Source organism: Nipponia nippon, unplaced genomic scaffold (assembly GCF_047370975.1).
Source record: "Nipponia nippon isolate SJK-2023a ecotype South Korea unplaced genomic scaffold, ASM4737097v1 scaffold_15, whole genome shotgun sequence".
In the NCBI taxonomy this organism is placed as follows: Eukaryota; Metazoa; Chordata; class Aves; order Pelecaniformes; family Threskiornithidae; genus Nipponia; species Nipponia nippon.
Genome location: NW_028262331.1, coordinates 5,956,742 through 5,970,665, shown reverse-complemented (window position 1 = coordinate 5,970,665; position 13,924 = coordinate 5,956,742). Strand labels below are relative to the sequence as shown.

Below are 13,924 nucleotides of genomic sequence, written 5' to 3'. Positions count from 1 at the left end.
AGAGACTGGGGAAAGGCGACGACGTGCGGGCTGTGCTCCTCCAGAGCTACCCATCCCAGGCTTTCGGGCGCAGCTGTGGCCTGGGGGGGATTTTCTCTCCTTGGCAATCAGCTAATTGCAGCTGCAGGAGTTTTATGCCCTCTTGGGAAATGGCTGGATAGGTCGGGGGGAGGATGGTGTGATATGGGGCACCGCTGAGCTTCAGGTGGCAGCTCCTCCGCTCCCGGCTTCACTGCCAAGGTAGGCAGTGTGCGTGCGAGGTGACGGCAATGTCCTGAATTTCTGGCTGCGTTGCCGCAGGGAAGGCGCTGCTGTGGGTGCTGGTTATTGCTCCGTGTGGGGACAGTAGAAGGGTTCAGGCTACGGGAATCTATTACCCCATCTGGAAAAACTTGACTTCTTACTCAAGGTAGTTTGCCCTAAATTTGCATAGTAAAATTAGGCTGAAAAGAGTTTCTGACCTAAATATCCTAATTCAGCCTTTCTCCTCCATGCTCAGACAGGCATTTCTGCAACCTGTAAGACAGGGCCTGGCTGTGCGAGTGCGCACGGGGACGTCCCCTCTCCCTGCTCCTTCCCATTGCCTAAATCAGCTGGAAAACTGGTGGAAAAGCCTGGAGCGGGGCGATGAAACCCATCCTAGGGCAGACAGGGCACCCCTCGCCCCAAGCAGTGGGGATGCCTTTTGGCACTGAGAGCTCATTTGCCCTCGATACGTATAACATACATCTATAAGTGTGTGTTTATGTATTGTGTGCGTACGTGCTTCCCGTGCAATGCAGCTAAGCCCCCGTGCGCACTGCAGATACCCCTCCAAAGCACATGGGGCCGTCCCGCTGCCCGGGCGGGGTCTCGAACCCGCCTTCCTCGGAGCCTCCGCGCCCCGCGGGCGGCGCTGCCCTCTTGGCCTCCTGAGGGCGCCAGAGAAGCCGCCGCGCCGCCAGGGGCGGGCCGCCCGGTGCTGTCTAGCTCGCCGCTCCATGCCCGCCGCTCTGGCCGGTTTCTCTGTGGCTGGCCGCCGCCGCGGTGGGCAGTTGCCATAGCGCCGCCGCCGCCGAGCGGAGGGCTCGGGGCCGACCCGCAGCCCGGCCGGGCCCCGCCGCCCTCTCCGGGACGGGGCTGCCGAAGGAGGCAGGTGAGGGGGTTCTGGGGGGCTGCCGGGGCTTGGGGGGGTGGGGCTGTGGCGGGGGCTGCCGGAGGGGGGGGGAGAGGCCTCCGGGGGGGGGGGGGCAGTGAGGGGGCTGCCGGAGTTTGGGGCTGTGGGGCAGTGAGGGGGGGTGTCGGGGTTTGGGGGTGTGGGGCAGTGAGGGGTCTGCCGGGGTGTGGGGCAGTGAGGGGGGTGTCGGGGTTTGGGGCTGTGGGGCAGTGAGGTGGGGTGCCGGGGTGTGGGGCAGTGAGGTGGGGTGTCGGGGTGTGGGGCAGTGAGGGGGGTGTCGGGGTGTGGGGCAGTGAGGGGGGTGCCGGGGGGTGCCGGGGTGTGGGGCAGTGAGGTGGGGTGTCGGGGTGTGGGGCAGTGAGGGGGTGCCGGGGTGTGGGGCAGCGGGGGTGCTGACAGAGTAGGGAGGGTGCATGGGGCAAGGGGGGGCAGGTAAATGGGGTCGGCACTGGGGGTTATGAAGGGGCTCTGGGGTGGGGGAACCGCTGTGGCTTGGCGGGGTGTTAAGGGGGGGGGCGGACGTGGGGCAGGAGGGGGCTGTCAGGGCTTGGGGGGGGGTACAGGGCAGGGAGAGTGGGGCTGCTCGGACCAGGGCTGGCAGGGGGACAGGGAGAGGCTGGAAGGGGGCTGTGAGCACCTGGGTTTTAGTTTTGGGGAGATGGGGTGAAGGGGCTCCCTCACGGGGAGTGCTTTGGCAGGGTTTCCCCAGTGAGGGTGGGTGCGACTCAGGTACAGCCTCTTTTCTCTTGTTGAGAAAGAGGTGCTCAGAAACTCCTTCCTTTTCTGAGTTATGCTGCCAAAGGCACTCTGCGGTTCAGTAGGTTATTCTGCTCAAAATGCTATGAGAACTGAGGAATTCTGGATAAGCGCCAGCCTTCACTGCAGCTCTTTGCTTAAATTGTTGTCTCTTTGCATTTTATCGTGTCCAAGGTACTAATCTGTTTGGTATGGGGGCAGGGTACTTGGGGTGAGTGATGCTTCCTTGGTGGCAAGGACCCAGGTTATTTTCTTAATGAGGATCTCTGCCCCGCTTCTGCTCAAAATCGGGGGTGTACGGCAAAGTGAAAGCTATGCGCGTCCTTCCTTTGCCACAGAAGGCAAAAGGAGTTTAGAAAATAAAAGTACTCAAGTGTTCTTCAGAACAGTTCGTTCCTGTGAACTGGTCAAGGTGTCTCCTGCAGAGGAAGTGTTGAGGTAGCATCAAATCAGTTTCTTACCAGTATTTCAGCACGTGATTGCAGGTTAATAAATGTAAATTCTCTGCAGTGAGAACAGGCATGCAGTCCAGTCTGAGCCTTTACAGATCAGGGACGTGGCAAAACAGCCAAGGATGAATGCGCTCAATGTTATGGCCATATGATAAATAAGCTGTTGCACTTGATTGTTTCACGTGTTTTCAAACACTGCAAGGATGGCCAGGCTTACTTAGATACTGTAGAGGTAAGTATAACATTAAAGCCTAGATAGGAACGTTTTAATTTTATGGTTCTTTGATTAAAATATGTTTAGGGTAATGTTTAATTTGCTGAGACGTAAAACAGTTTTGTTTATGTGTGTTCTTTGAGCTCACTTCCTCCTCTCTGACACGTAAACTATCTTCTGTGGGTAGCACAGGAGGTCTTGGACGCCCTTTTTGGAGAACTGTTTCACGGCAGTGTAGGAACTTGTGGCAGTTTTCTGTTGTTTCTAACCTGGTTATGGGATCGGTGAAGAACTTCTTGGATTTACAAAATGCTTTTTTAGTTCTCTATTTCATTAGGATGGTAAACAACACGTGCGTTTCTAAGTTAGCATTTTTTGTGTGTTTACATTGTAGTGGGTTGTATTTCAAAACTTTGAAGCTTATATTTTGAGTAGTCCTTAAGGCAGGTACATGACTACACAAAACAAACAAAAAGAGTATTTACCCTTTGTGATCGTTTCCACTGTTACCTTGTTTTTCCAGAGCTGAGAAGTGGCACACAAAGCTGTGAGCTTCAAGTGTTGTTTCTTACGAATTCCAGATCCTTGCATTTACCTACCCCACCCATCAAATACTGTTATCTCCTTAACACGTTTTGTGTTCACAGTGATGGGGAGGGGGATCTTGTGTTCATTCTTTGTGAACATAATTGCTTTTGGTCGAACAATTGGGTCTAATGAAACAAAACAATTTACTTGGGCTATTGTCGTGTTTTCCATTACGGGCAATTCTGTCTGCTTGTGCGAATCTGGGTGCAGAGTTACCTGGCTCAGCACTCTGATTTGCACGTCCCCTCAGCTGGTAGCAATTGAACTTGTAATTAAAAGCTGATTGCCTTGACATTGGTGTTCATGGGTTCATGCTTACTTGCTCAAGTTTTTACTGAATTGGATTAAAGCCGTCATTTAAATATTGTGTTTAATTGTAGGGTATAAAAAGTAGGCTGACTTTCAGCGAGGCTTAGTCTTTCTCGTTGGCAGGTACACGTGATTGGGCTCTTAAGAGTCAACTTAAAACGAGAGCCGAATGCAATACTCTGCAATGAGAATGCAAAGCCATAATATATATGAATTATATGTTGGGGTTGGCAGTCACTAGTTGAGTTTATGACCGAAATTGATCATCTTTTCTCCAGGCCTTCAGTTTTCTCTCTATCGTGGCTGACTTCAGCATGGTTTTGTGTTGGGTTTTATTGTTTTATTTTGTTTTTTAAATTGTGTCATTTTCACTTGTTGTTATGCAACTTTGTACCATGGTTTGTTGTTTATAACAACTTAGAGAGATTGTAACCTCTTCAGTCAGGCTAGAGCACAATTTGAGTTGAACCTCCAATGCTATATATAGAAGGTTTATTAAAACTTGTGCTTTAGACTTTGAACCAGCTTTTGCATGATGGAAGGGTGTAAGGAGATTTTCACGCAGTCATCTGCTGTGGTGTTCTTATATCCGTGTGCTTGGCGCTGACTCACCTAGACCTGCATTGGAGGCAGGCTATACAGCTAGCCAGGCTGTGTGTCTGACCCAGTACTGCAGCTTTGTGTCCTCACATCTAGCCAGGTAAAATGCTGTCCTCATCTAGTGTGTGTTGGCTTCACTGCAATACATGTAGGAAAAATTGTGGTTAATTGGGTTTAGGCTACCTTCCCATCCTGTATAGGAAGAGTGCATTTTCATATGTCCATAGGATATCTCAGAGCATCTCTTCTCTAAAGCCTTTGACGGGTCCTGAGGGATACAGAACCTGAACCAAAGATATGAAATTAGAAAGTACATTGAATCAAGTACTTGGTGCTTAATAAAACACTTTGCTGGCAGAAGGATAATGTGAAATGCATATAATTGTGTGCACATGTCCCTTTTTTGGACACAACTGTGTGTGAACTGCTGCTGACCAGGGCAAGAGGCAGTGAAAACCTAGGGAATTCAGTACTTCTCTATAGTCTGAGCTCTGAGTACAAGCATAATGTGGCTTCAAATTACCTGAATATTGCTAGCAGTCTGGTGTGGGCTAAATACTTGAGTATTGATCTAACTTCTCGGGGAAGCGTTACGGTCAACGCTGCGGTAAGGTCTGCGCTGCTGTGCTGACACTGTTATTTATCTGCCTGCGCTTTGAGCTCTGCGCTTAAATGTATTCACGTGGCAAACGTTCCTCCAGCCCTCCCCTGATCGCCTGCTTCCATTGCGAAACCCCAGCCAGTCTCCTGCTCCCCACAGTAATTCCAGTCATTAGTCCTGATAATACCTATCTGGATCTCCCCATATCACACTTGTTTTCCTCCACTTCCCAGGGATGGTCATTACAAGAAGCCAGAAATTAGTACTTTGAACTCGCACCAACTGGCACTCGGGGAGCACAGAACGCTTTGCGGGGATGAATAAGTGTAATCTCTGTTTCACAGGTGGGGAGAATCGCATCACTGCTAAATTGATGTCAGAAACAGAGCTCGTCTGCATGCCAGGTCTTCTAACCACCTGATGGTATGTCCCTCTGAAGTCGGTTATTCAGTCTTCAAAGAACATTGCAAGGTTGAAAAATTAAAGTTTTCTTTAAGAAACAGAGTATGACTGGCAGATCAAGAATTCACATTTTGTATGAGTTTCTCCCTTCTTTCTCAGCCAGTTTCCTCAGAGCTGAGAGATGGCTTATTCTAACCTCTGAAAGCCCTTTTTGGCTTTTTAAATTTATGTTCCCATAAGGGACTTTCTTTAAAAAGAACTGTTGCTTTCTGAGACACTGTTTATTCTTCTCCGTGTCTGTAAAATCGACGAATTCTTCACATTAATTGCTCTTGAGGTTTTCACTTTACTCCAAAATATTAATTAGGCTGCTTTCTCTAATGCCCTCTGGCTTCTCTGCCGAACAGTCTTGGAATAGGAATCTCCACATTGTATTTCAGTGTAGACTAAAATATTAATTTAACATCAGCTTTTTTCTTATGCTGCCACCTTTTTATTTATACTCAGCAGGTTGTGGGATATGCTTATAAGAATATATTTAAGCAGCATATGCTTTGAATCTTTTAGTTTAGCCTCTAGACTGATGTTAAGTGAGATTTGAAACAGGCAAATTTAAAATACTCTCTTTTGGGAGTAGCTTGTTGCATAGTAACCTCTACTGCAGAAGGATAGTTCCTTTGGGCATTATATATTCTATATATACATAGATAACTTCAAATTGCAATGTCACAAGTGGCATCATTAAATCAATGCAACTTACTATGTGCATGAGCCTTTACTGGTTTGCCTTGCTCCCCAAATGAGTCAGAAGCCATAATGTTCCATGCTGTGGAAGTCCAGGCTGAAACTGATGTGACGCCGCTTTTTGTTGACGTCAAAATACCTTGCTCAGAAATCAATGGCATCAGTGAATGACTTCCACGTTTCATTCACCCAACTACTCTGAGTTGGTAGAATCACTCCGATGAATATCATCTCCAATGTTGTGTTTGAAGACATACTCCGCAAGGTTGCGTCATGCATTGATAAGTTTTGTTCCATAAACATGTTGGTGCTTCTTAGGATTTTGCCTGGGCCACAGTTACTCGGAAACCTGCTGAGCAGCGGCGTTCCCGGGGTGGGAGGGTTGGTGGGCAGCAAGTTAATGCTCTGCTGTAGCTTGGTGTTACAATAATCACGGCTGGGCTGGAACCGCAACTGATACTGCTGCTCTGTTGCAGTGAGGAACCCCTTCTCTATAGGATTGCCTTTGAATTTGTTTTATACATATCTTAAAATGGAGCTTTTATTCATCTGGCGGAATAGGTTTCTTGATAGATACTTGGATTTGATACTTTGGAGGATAAACAGACCCATGGTTTCCTGAACAGGTTTTAAAAATGGCAAATTAATCATTAAAAGAAGGGGAATGTTTCTCTGTTTAGATTAACAAAATAACTTACTGAATCCTTGAACCTCTTCCTATATATGCCCTGTATTCTGGGCCAGCAGCAGAGACGGATAAAATGTCAAGCTTGATAGATTGTTGGAGCTGTTTTGTGGTAGTTAAACAATAATGAAACTGTTATATGCTTGCAGGGAAACACTGCTCTCTGTGTGCGGACTTCGTCCTGGAGAAAGTTTCAATTGTTCCAAAGAAGGGCGATTTCTAAAATGCAGCTTCTGTGGCTAGTCACACAGCTGTCTAAATTACTGGCTGTCTTGAGGCCATTACACAAGCATTACAAAATAGTTTGGAAACAGTTTATTTTTCAGATTCCAAATAAAGTGTAGATTTCAAAGTCCCTTTTAACTGTATAATCAAAAAAGTAGAAATTGAAGCTGGTGTTTATATGGAGACTGATTTATGCTCTCGGAGCTCAGACCGCAGGTTTCTTCCAGTCAGAGACTGATACTTGCATAATTCATACCTTACGTTTCTCGGATTGAAAGGCTTATCAGTTGTTGCATGTGATCATCTATTTCCTTGCTGTCTTAGTCAAATCTAGTCTGTCGTTCTGCATCTTTTTGTGCAAAGGGCTTTCGGGTAAGAGGAGTAAGATCTCGTCTCATATGCAGAAGAGAAGTGAGAGGGAGTTGAGGCAGGCATTTAATAAAAATAAAGCCCCAAACCTCAACCTTCATTTTGACAAACTTATTATTCTTTCTATTTCTGTTGTTATTTATACTTCTTGCTTCTTGTTACTTGCTTCTCTGACTTGAAGACAGATGACAGACTGATTTTGCAATGGAAATAACTAAATCAAGAATGTCATTCTGAGTGAAGTAAGAAATTCCTGAAAAGAATTGAAATATGTTGTTTAGCTTGCTGCTGGAGCTTCAGAAGTGAATTGCAATGCCTACAAAATGTCCATAGAGAATGCAGCTGGAATTCAAAGCACCAGTAAATGACTACTTGTATATAGCAAAGTAATGCACTTAAAAACAAAGTACTTGCAGCATTTCTTTTTATCTGCCTTCAGAGACATCTTAAATCTGCAAATAGCTTTATCTGATAGTCATGAGTGGTGCTGATACCATCTCTGAACTCTTCCGTGGGTGAAAACCTATTTAAAGATTTTCAGAATGTGTCTATTTTAGAGATAAGACATAGCATGTTTAATACAGTTTTACCATTTTAGTTTGTTCACCTTTTGCCGCATTAAATGCCATTCGTATCACATTTTCAAACAATGTGTTCAACTGCATATAATGAAGCCTTTTCATACAAGAGAACGTAGGCCAAACCCAAGCCTAATTCATGAAAGGCTTTACTTTGTCTAAGTGAAGTAAGATGATCGTTCTTGGAATAAGTCCTGCCTCTTCATCAGGGTTTTCCAAGTGGTGTTCTGCTCAAAACCTAAGTAACTTGGTAAGATATTGTTATGGAGGCCTAAGCTTGTTTTTTTTACTTCTGGATGTGGCTCTTAATAATACAAACTAAGGTTTTTATTGCTCTGCCTGGAATAACAGATGCAAGCTTGACATTAAATCTGCAATATGTGGTAGTATTTCCTAAAAATTCCCCTAATAAAAACAAACGTGAAGAAAAGGATATAAACTATTACTCTCTACTCTATACTTGACTGATCAGCTATAATCCTTGATTATGGAGGAAACAGTCTAAAAATATTTATTGAACCTTCTGAACTTTTAAATAAAAAGAAATTTTTACAACATCCACAAAAGATTTGAAATCTAAAATCCTAGATGTTTTCCTAAGCAGCAATTTGATAGCATGCTGCCTCCTTCAGATGTTAGGCTTGTCGCAAGTACCAAGAACGTGTCTTTTTTTTTTTTTTTTCACAAGGCTGCATTTGTCAGTGAGACTTTTGTTTTTAAGTTAAAATGCCCCATTAAGTAAAAACAAACTTTTTGAGCAGTATTTTATTCTGCATGTTACCATAATTTTCACTGTGAGCTGCTAAAGAGTTAAACCAACAAACCCAAACAAAAAAAGACTAAAAAACTAACTGGATTTGCATTGTATTTTGCACTTGTGTGAAACATAAAGTTGGCCTCCAAGTTATCTTGTCTTGTCCTTATAATATTTATGTGTTTTCTTCTAATGTTAAATTGTTAGGATGCTGTGCAAAAGTGCAAGGAAGTCAGTCACTGTAAGCAGAAGTGCCTTACTTCTGTGAGCTGATAGTTCTCTGAACGTATTTAACTCCATTATGAATACAGTACTGCTTTGAAGAAATGAAATATTAACTTGATTCCATTCCCTGATGAGGTATTATCTGTATTTTATGTACAGAAAACTGAGGCACAGAGAACTGAAGTGGCCCAGATGCACGGAGTGTCCGTAACAGAGCTAGAAACTGAAACCAAAAATCCTCAGCTTTGTCCCATATTAATTTATTCCATTACTGATCTGAAAGTAATTACCCAGTGGAATTTGTTGAACTTAAGGTCTTTCTTTAAAATAGGAGTAAGTGGTATGTGATTTTGTGTGTATAATCGAAAATGGGGCAGTTTCTGCTGAACTATTGAACTGAGAAAAGTAGAACTCAAAATGGAAGAAAGTTCATGTCGATGTTATCAGGTTATTGGTGGAAAAGATTGTGTCGCAGGGAGCTTCTTATCCGCAGAAGTCGTGTCCGCTTGTGCTGAAATGCCAGATAAGTGGTTATTCGTTTGGGATCTGAGAACAGAAGTGAAGATGTTTCGAGGTTTTATTTAAAAAATAAGTCGCCTTTGTTGTTAAAGGGCTGTGTGAAAGTACAAGACAGCAGAGTATCTGTTCCCAGCTTCCATCGTAGTTGGTATGGGTTTTTTTTCTTAATGCCCCAATGCCCGGACTTAGTCTAATATGAAAATCTTGTCTGTCATTTTACAAAGCAAACAAACCCAGAATGGAAAAAACTGCTCCTCCCAGTTACAGAGAAGCAAAATTAAAATGTGATGATGCTTGTGTGCTGCAAAGGCTGAGAAAAAAACCCCAACAAACCCAAGGCAAACTAAAAAAACAAAATGAAATAGATTTATTGGTTTATAAAACCTAGTGATTTCTGGAGCACTGACTCATGATGTCTGAATGCTTGGGCTTGCCAAAAGCCGTGAACTGAAATGTGACCCTGGTCTGCTTGTTGGCTTGGGCCATATATGGGAAATTTCCTCTTCGTGACAAAGGTAGGGAATCCAGAAGATGCAGGTCCTTAAAGGCCGTTTGAAGCTTTCATTACCTACTGTCCTCTCAGTCTCTGAGTCTCCTAGGGATGGTACCCTTCAACTCGGTAACCAAAAATACAGGGCAAGATGGTTGTTGGGGTCGTCGATGTTTCAGTTTGAGTAAAGCCCAGATTTCAGTCTGCGTTGTTTTTGGGTTACTAGTCCCTGACATTCTGCAGAGATCGAGGCTGGAAGAAGAGGAGAGGCATGGCAATTGAGCAAGAGCAGTGGTAAACAAGCAATTTAGAATCCTTCAGCCCTAGACACAAACCCTGTAGATGGCTGGAAATGGACTCTTTTCCATCTGTCCCATGAATGTTACAAGTAGTTCATGCTACTCCTACTGACAGGCACTGGGTGCTAAGGCTTGAACTTTCCCTCAGTTTTCAAGCTTTTATCCAGGGCTGCATGTAAGCAGTTTTGAATTTCAAACCCTTCAATGCTAAATGGAGATTGGCACTAAAATAATAGTTAATATTTACGGAAATGCTTTAAGACTGCAACTTCAAAGTCTCTCTCAAACTTCCACCTGTACTAACTTACTTCAAATAAGGGTGGGGTATTTTTCCTTGTCCACAGATGAGGTGCCTAAGCTGTAAATAAACTGACCTTTTTACTCCGATACCTTTTGTTGTCTCAGTAATAAAACTAGTATTCAGGTTTGTTCCTTTTCAGTGCCGTATTCAACATCCTGGACTTTTCTTTAACTCCTGACAAACTCGTAAGTATTTCTGCAGTCTGGGAGAACAGAGCTTTCCACACCGTTTCAGATGTGAGACGTGCTGGTCTTTGTACATGTCTACCAAAGGAGATGATATGCAGTTGCATTTTATTCTATTTCAGCACCTAGTTTGGATTTGAATTGAGATTAATTTGGAATAGGCATAGCTGAGAAATGAGTCTGCAGTGTTTGTACTTGTTATGATGTGCCTCAATTATATACATTCAGATCTGTTTCAGTCTAGCCAAATAACAATGATCTTTTTCAGGCTACAGTTAAATAGGTTAGAGGTTGCCTACCAGTCTACACAAATCTCTGTTGCATGCGGTTTTACTGCAGCATCATCGATCTGAATGTGCGCTTTTCCACATGTATGAATTCCATGGGGTTTAGGTTGATTTTCTGCTAACTGCTCCTGAAATGGGGAGGGGGTGGGAAGAGTAGGCTTTGTGTGTGAGGAATTTTGAGGCTATCTTTTGACTTCTGGGGAAAAAAAAAGGAAAAAAAAAAAAAAAAGATTTAGAAGTTTGCTGTTGAAAAAATAAACCCAAAGCTTGGCATGAAAAGTAATTTATGGGACTTCCAACTGGTGTTATAGCTTATCAGCAAACACTCTCGATTCTGGGTGTCTGAGAGGCAGCAATAGCACGGAGTCTTTAGAGCATTAGTGCCAACTGCAATCCCAATTTCAGACAAACTTAATGTAATTCTGACTGCTGATACTGTACCACCTCCAACCCAAGCTCAGCTGTTGGATGAATAACACTGCAAGACTTAAGACTGTACTTATAACTGTCGCTATTTTGGGAACAGCTGCTTTAGAGTACTTCATCTCTCCGGATCTTTGTACACCAGGTGGGATAGGGAGTTTCCGTGCACACCGCTGCAATTTGTGGTGAGATACATCCTATTTTCTGTGCCTCTAACCTGCCTCTGTAGATTGGGGGGAAGGGTTTTTAGAAGCTGGAGGAGCTGTGTCTGGGATAATGCCTCTCTTTCTCCTCCGTTCAACTGCCCACATATGCTTGTTCTTCATTCCAAAGATGAACTGTTGATGAATATGTAATTCATCCAGTTGGAGAGAAACCTCCCGTCACAATGAAACAAGATGTGCAGCTGTCATCATAGGCCTCTTGGGCCAAGGATTTCAACGGAAATAGCTTCATCCCTTTTTATCTGAAGTGGGAACTCTATAGTGATATGATGAAAATACAACTTGACGCCCTTTCTCCTCCCCTTTACTCTCCAGCTCCCTGCATTCCCCCATTTAGAAGAGTATCATTAAAGCCATCCAACAGCAGTTACCTTCTTCCATGGTGAAAGCTGAGGTGATTCAAAGCTGTTCCCCTGATGTCCCTGGTTAAATTGTGGAATTGCTTCTGCTTGTTTGTAATAGCTGAATGCTGAAGTCATTTAGTTCATACCAGTCTTTTGCAGCACAGCAGAAACTTAGTTTGAGTAGCTTTCTATTCTGGGCAATGTAAAATTTGCAAAGAGAGCAATGTATTTGTAGCGTTATGAGGAGGAAGACTCCCTGAAAAGCTTACGTTGTGCCTTTGGAGTCCATTTCTGGCTTTCAGGTGGGCACAGATCCAGCTAACCACCCCAGCTATTGCCGCATCTGTCACAGAAGAGTGGTCCAGGTGGGTTTTGAGATGAAGTCTGGAGAGTATGGAATGATGACCTTCCTCGAATAGAGCTGGTTAAGGAAGCTGCACACTTATTTAAATTTTCAGGTTTTCATTTAGCAATTTATTGCTACGTATTGCAATTACAATTTTAGCAGCTACCCACTGCTTGAAAAAAACAGCTGGCTGAAACTAAATCCAAGGAAGACTTGTGGTGATGTGAATGAACAGAGAAAAAAATTCAGAGCGCAAGCCAGCATTGACCTCTTTCCCCATAATGAAAAGGACTGTTTGAAATGGTACGTGATAGTCTAGGATTTCTGGACTGCTCATTGCTGAAGTTTTGTAAGAGAGCTTCCACTTTCACTGCCGCTTTTGTGCGTGGGACAAAGGCTAGAGAGACAGGTACACCCGTGCAGGATGCTGGGAGGGTGGGAATGGTAACACAATGGAGTAGTCTGCAATCTCACTTCTCCAAAGTTTCCTTTCTTCTCTGACTTGGTTCATGCTATATATTACAGCTGACTTCATTTTGCCTTGCTGATAAATACCATACTAGTGTAAAAGAGTGCACCAGATTTTTTAAATTGTTTTTCAGCATGGCAGGAGAGTGGAAGGGAGGTAGTCTATCTGAGATCACAGCATATTACTTGGGAAGAGGTATGGGACTAAGGAATTAAGATAGACTGGGTAAGATAAATAATTTTCTAAAACCAGTCACATGATTTCATTAATCACTTTGTTTTGTGTTAACTTGCTGGAAGAATGTCACTGACTTGCAAAGGAAAAAGGCTGTTGTTGAATTTCCATCCTGGCAGATGTCTAGAGGCCTAATTACAGTTAATAGCAAGAAGAACTTTTTATCTAAATATTTTTCAATATATAAAGTGCAATTTTGGGTCAAAATAAACAGTTTATATTGAAATAATACACACCCCAGGTACACAGTTCCTTTTAAAACAAAACAGGATTTCCACGCTTCTCATGTTAAAATTGGGGAAAAATGGTTTGGTTTTACTTGTGCTACAGAGGAGAGAGAACGTGGGCGAGTGTTGAGTTTGCAGTTCAGGTGCCAGGCTGGGAGTCAAGTGAGAGGGTTTCTGTTTCTGCATTGGAATTAGCTTCCCATGGAATGCGCTGTAAATCACACAGCTTTCTAAAACCATTTTCTCAATTTTAAAATGAAAATTGCAACTCTCCCATTCTGAAGAGGCGCTTGAAGCTTAGATCCTTTGTGCTTGTAACAGTATTGGTGGGATCTGCTGATGGGCAAAGGTGCTTTCATTGAAGATCTGTAAGTCTTCTAACAGAACATCAGCAAGTGCTGCTGAGAGCAAGCTTGCCAATTCCTTGTAACATAGCATGCTGATAAACACTGATGAAGCTGCAAAATGTTCTTAGAATACCCGCTATTTTTTTCATGCATTTAAGAACTCTAATTCTTAATTTTCATCTCTTTTAAGCAAATTTTCTAAGGGCTTACCTTGCAAATGATCTACTCCACTGTAAACCAGGTTATAGCAGTGTAAAAGGATCTTTGTCTGCATGATGGTTCCCTCCATACCATATAACTAGGAAGTTACCTCGGTACTTCTCTCGGAATCGGCAATAATTTAAGGCGATAGCATTGCATTGAAGTTGTACGTGGCTGTCTCTGTGCTGAACTACTGTGGCCCCATTCCAGCTTTTTCCTGCGCTGCTTTGCACCCTGCCCCAGCGGGCTACGCTGTTTACTTTCTGCTCTGTGGTAAATGGATGTCACTTCCTTGATTAAAATGCTGGTGTGCAGCCAAATTCTCTTCCTTTGGGCTCGCACGCTCGGAGAAGCAGCGCACCTAGTAAGC

The 13,924-nt window shown here is 43.7% G+C and overlaps 1 protein-coding gene across 8 annotated transcripts in view; it reads left to right on the top strand.

The window, feature by feature from the left end:
• The first annotated feature begins 11 nt into the window (after positions 1-11).
• Positions 12-13,924, top strand: part of RFFL (ring finger and FYVE like domain containing E3 ubiquitin protein ligase) — a 32,544-nt gene continuing 18,631 nt past the window's right edge. Inside the window, exons 1-2 of one of the 8 annotated variants that reach the window (XM_087751618.1) lie at positions 12-240; positions 5,021-5,099. The gene's annotated coding sequence lies outside the window, so the exon portion shown is untranslated. Of the gene's footprint in view, positions 241-861; positions 1,136-2,430; positions 2,597-5,020; positions 5,100-13,924 lie in introns of those variants that run through there. The other 7 variants (XM_087751615.1, XM_087751614.1, XM_087751617.1 and 4 more) reach the window with 7 other exon arrangements.